We start from the raw sequence: 5,273 nt of genomic DNA on the forward strand, positions 1-5,273 counted from the left end.
GTAAACTTCTACAAGTGTACCATGGAGAGCATTCATGGCCTGGTATGGAGGTGCCAACTTACAGGACAAGAATAAACTTCAGAGGGTTGTTAACTCAGTCTGCAACATCACAGGCACCAGACTTTACTCCATCAAGGACATCTACATGAGGCAGTGTCTTAAAAAAGCAACTTCTATCCTCAAAGACCCCCACCACCCAGATTATGCCCTTCTCATTGTGCTAACATCAGAAAAAAAGAGTACAGGAGTCTAAAGATGAGCACTCAGCGGCACAAGGAGAGCTTCTTCCCCGCTGCCGTTAGATTCCTGAATAATCAATGAACCAAAGACACTGCCTTACTTTTCGTGCCATAATATTTTATTTTTTTAATAGAAACTGTCATAAGATGGTTATATTATGTATGTTTGCTCTATGATGCTGTCGCAAAACACAGAATTTCATGATTAGTTCATGACAATAAATCCTGATTCTGATTCACTTGTCCAAAAGTAGATTGTGGTCATTGTCAGCAAACTGAAGGCTCAATCATGAAGTGTGGGAAGTACAGTAGTTGCTGAGATTACTTCTGTGCGTCCAGTGAAAATAATTATGCTCCACTGATATAATTCAGCATTTTCCTTTATAGACTTACTTCCGAACCAAAGATATTGGATTCCAAAGCATGGTTTGGAAACTGGTGTGTCCAGGAATGCAGATATCAGCAAAAAATAGCCTAGCCAAATCCATCATAGCCACCATCCTCGCATCCATTAAAGATACCTATGTGATATGGTCTCTCAAGAAGGCAGTCAGAGGAATTATGGGATATGGGGAGAAGGCAGGTAAGTGGAGTTAGGTCATAAATTAGATCAGCCATGATCGTAATGAATGGCGGAGCAGGCTTGATGGGCCATTTTTGGCCTACTCCTGTTCCTACTTCCTATGTTCCTAGTATCGTAAAGATTTCCATCTGTCTGGTCATAATCTCTTCAGGCATAAATTACAGATGCCTGAATATTACTCTGAATATATATCTCTCTTCTGCATTTATTGTCTTTTTTTAACTTAATTCAAATACTTTTTCTTTACAAGTGTCTGTTTGGATGCACCAAGTAAGAATTTAGCTTCATATTTACATTGTACAATATACATCACCATCATTATTAAGGTTAATGTTTCAAGTTGGAGACTCTTCATCAGATAAGGGAAATAGAAAGCTAGTTAACTTACTGAGAGGGTGAGTTGGGATAGATAAAACAAAATAGGTACAGACAGATGATCTGGAGCAGACTGGCACATCTTTGAAGCAAACAAAGGGAATCGAGCTACCTGAAATTGTTGAATTTTATATCAATTCCAAAAGGCTAGAGCAGGTCAAAATAAAAATAAAAAATGTGTCCCCCAAACTTATGTTGCATTCCTTCTTCTTTGATTCGGGCATTTGTAAAATTAAGTTTCCATGCTGTCTGGGTCAGTTCTGCTAGAGTTATATTTGAAACATTTACCTATGTGTCTTGTTTAGTGCTAATATTTGCACCATCCTGGACCCGGCAGTCAATAGATCCAAGCTCCTGACGTAGGTCTCATACTTGGCCCTGATGACCTACTGGACTGAGTCTTCATTGTAATCTCCCACTTTGGTCTCGGCCACCTACAAGATTGAGCCTCCAACATGAACTCTCTCTCTGAACCTGGCGGCCTACAGGAATAAGCTTTGGACGCGGGACTCCACCTTGGCCCCTGCAACCTACAGAACTGAGCCTCTGTTGCAAATTCCCCCCTGGTTTAGGGAGCCCTCCCCCTTCACTCTCTGACTTCCCAAACCCTCCCTTGGACCATTCCTACCCTCCACCTCCTGATCCACTCCATCCTCCTCACCTCCCCAAATCTCTTCAACCCATTCACCTTGCCCCCACCACCTGCCTGGTCTTCACCACCCCTTCCGATCTTCCCCTCTCAGACATCGAATGCTCTGTCCTCAGTAGAGGCCACACATTCATCCCCCTCCGTTCACACCTTAATGAGTTCTGTGCACGCCATAATGCTGAACTCTTCCATTGCCTCTGTCTCCATTACTCTACCACAATCAGGATTCTCCACCACCATTACAGACCCCTTCACCTGCTTTAAATGTTCATCCTCCTGGACATTCATTCCAATCTCACCCCCTGGGCCTCCACTCTCTCTGTACTAATCCCAACCTTGCCATCAATTCTGCACCAAGGGTGGTGCTGTTGTAGTCTGGCAAACTTTTACCTCTATCTGGCCGAACCCTGCACCGACCATTTCAACCTCCTACCCAAGACCCACAAACCCAATTGTCCCGGCAAAACCATCGTGTCTGCATGTACCTTTACCATGGACATCCAATCACTATAAACCACCCTCCACACCTAAGGCCTCAAAGCCCTTGGTTTCTTTCTGGATAATAGACCCAACAAGATCCCCCTCCACCATCAACCTCCTCTGGCTGGCAGAACATTTCCTTGCCCACAATAACTTCTCTGTTTACTCAACCCATTTTCTCCAGGTCAAAGAGGTAGCCATCAGTACCCGTGTCATCCCCAGCCATGCTTGCCTCTTTGTTCATTATGTAGAGCAAAGCAAGACCCCTCAACTCTTCCTCTGCTACATTGACAACTACTTTGGTGTGGCCTCATGCACCCACGATGAGCTAGTTGATTTTATTAACTTTGCTGCCAACTTCCATCCCAACCTCAAATTCACTTGGTCCACATTATCTTCTTTCTGGGCACCCTCCAACTGGATGGCATTAACATTGATTTTGGTTTCAGTTAAACCCATCCCGCCCTCACCCCTACTTATTTAAATTTAAAATATAAATTTAAATTTTTTTAAATGTTTTTTAAATTAAATTTTAATTTTTAAATTTAGACATACAACACAGTAACAGGCCATTTTGGCCCATGACCCTGTGCCACCCAATTATACCCAATTAACCTGAAACCTCTGATACGTTTTGAATAGTGGAGGATACCGGAGCCCCCAGGGAAAACCCACGCAGACACGGGGAGAATGTACAAACTCCTTACAAACAGTGCAGGATTCGAACCCTGCTGGTACTGTAAAGGCATTGTGCAACCGCTATGCCGACGGTGCTGCTTCTTTCCCCATCGTCTTTCCTCAGCTCTCTCTCTCTCCCCCCTTTTCCTTTGTCTCCTTTCACAGAGCCAAAATCAATTCTCACCTTTTGTCTTGTCATATCCAATTAACACTTTTTGTTGGTCTGATCTCCACTCCCCACCATTCTCATCTTTATCTAGACACCTTCCTGTTTTTTTCCTATACCTTGAAGAAGGGATCAGGTCTGAAACCTCGGTAATATATCTTTATCTCCAATGGACACTGAGACTGGCTGAGTTCATCCAGCATTTCTATGTGTTTTTACTACAATTACAGCATCTCCAGATTTTCATGTTTCACTCCTACCACCCATCCTCACTCTTTGCACAATAGGTATTGTTTGTCATCTAATTTGTTGATAACAACATTGGCAAAGAATAATGGTATCATAGCAGACAGCACATGTTCAGGTTCACCAATGAGAGAGTTAATGAGAAAGTAAGAGAACAACACAAATTCTCAGCTTTTGATTGAGAATGTCCCTCCGTCAGCAGCACTGAGGAAACAGCAGTAGGTTCTGGGAAATAAATGACGATCCAGCATTGAGTACCTCTTCTACAAATTGCAGCTGTAGAATATAGCAATGGATATGGAGTGGAGATAATGGAGGTGAACATTGGGGAAATTTATTCAAACTTTGTGAATTTACTGTTCTGTGCACAAGAGAGAAAGACAGTTTCCAAATTAGTGTCATAATGCATGACATTTTGTTAAATTATATCCTAAATATGAGGGAAACTGATTGTGTATTTATTACCTGTCATTTTTGCAGTCCATTGAAAAACTGTCATTTTCTTGATCAGCATGAATGACCAAATTTACACAATAATTTATAACAGTCACAGAGTATAGGTGCTTATATCACCCTTAGGCTAGCTAATAATATTTTTCTTTTGATCTTCTTACTCTCTGTCCCATCTTCTGTTACAGCCTTCAAAACTCAATACTGACATTTTCTCTCTTTGTATCAGAATGAGGCAGTTCTGCTGTAACATCAACTCACCTTTCTCTCTCCTGTAACAATGCCTGACCTGCCGGGTTCTTCCAGCAGCTCTGTATTTAATTGTCTAACATTGCAAAAGTATGTGTAATAGCTAACTACTCTCAATAGCTGATCAACCAGATGGCTTCTCATCAACATTTTATCTTTGTAAGGGTGAGGACATGCAACCTTCTCACCCTATATGAGATATCCCTTTTTGTCCTATTTCACCCTTGCTTGACCTGCTGAGTGCTTTGCGCATCCTCTGTTAAATTACATCTGCAATTTTAAAAAAAATCTTTTTATTAGGCTCCGTGATTATGTGAAGCAAATAAAGAAGTCTGCCAATAGAGGACATTGGGAGGAATTTATGCACCACCTGCCTCAAATTCAGCTGCCACAGAGATTTGTTTCCATTTTATAGTTACTTTTTAAAGGCATTCAAGCCATGGTCCTACAGATGGTTTAACAAAGAGCCAATCTTAATCCAAATTAGTTTCAAGGAAAGTTGCTTCAACATCCGACATTTTTGTTGACACGCTTCACCTCAACTCCAATGAGCTTCTCGCTACTTTTTTTGTAGATCTACATGGCAAGTGAGAAACTCTTTGACCTACATCAGCTTCACAGCAGAATGATGATTACCCCAACTTGCACTACATAAGCAATGCTTGTGTGTGCATGCTTTTGTAGGCTGGGTTCCAAGTTATCATCAACTCATTCACTGAAGATTATGAGAGTATGAGCAATGTGCTTAACATCCACAAAATAAATGTCCTCTATCAATCTACTTCATGGTACAACAACACCCTCCAGCATTAAGAGTCTACAGCAGTGGTTTTCAAACTTAACTTTTTTTATTTCCACTCACATGCCACCTTAAGTAATCCCTTACTTATCACAGATGACCTATGGCATAGGGATTACTTAAGGTGACATGTGAGTGGAAAGAAAAAGTTTGTAAACCATTAGTCTACAGAAAGACTCTGGAAAACATGAACCACTTCCATATATCTAGAGAAACCTCTCAGTAAATGTTGAAATCAATAATGAAATTTGCCTTTGGCTTCCGTACACCAGAATGGAGATTTTGTCACCTGAAGAAAATGTTGTTTGAAGAATAAGATTTAAAACCCACCTGGTTCCATGAGGCAGCAGTGACCTCTC

Source organism: Narcine bancroftii, chromosome 3 (genome assembly GCF_036971445.1).
Source record: "Narcine bancroftii isolate sNarBan1 chromosome 3, sNarBan1.hap1, whole genome shotgun sequence".
NCBI lineage: Eukaryota > Metazoa > Chordata > Chondrichthyes > Torpediniformes > Narcinidae > Narcine > Narcine bancroftii.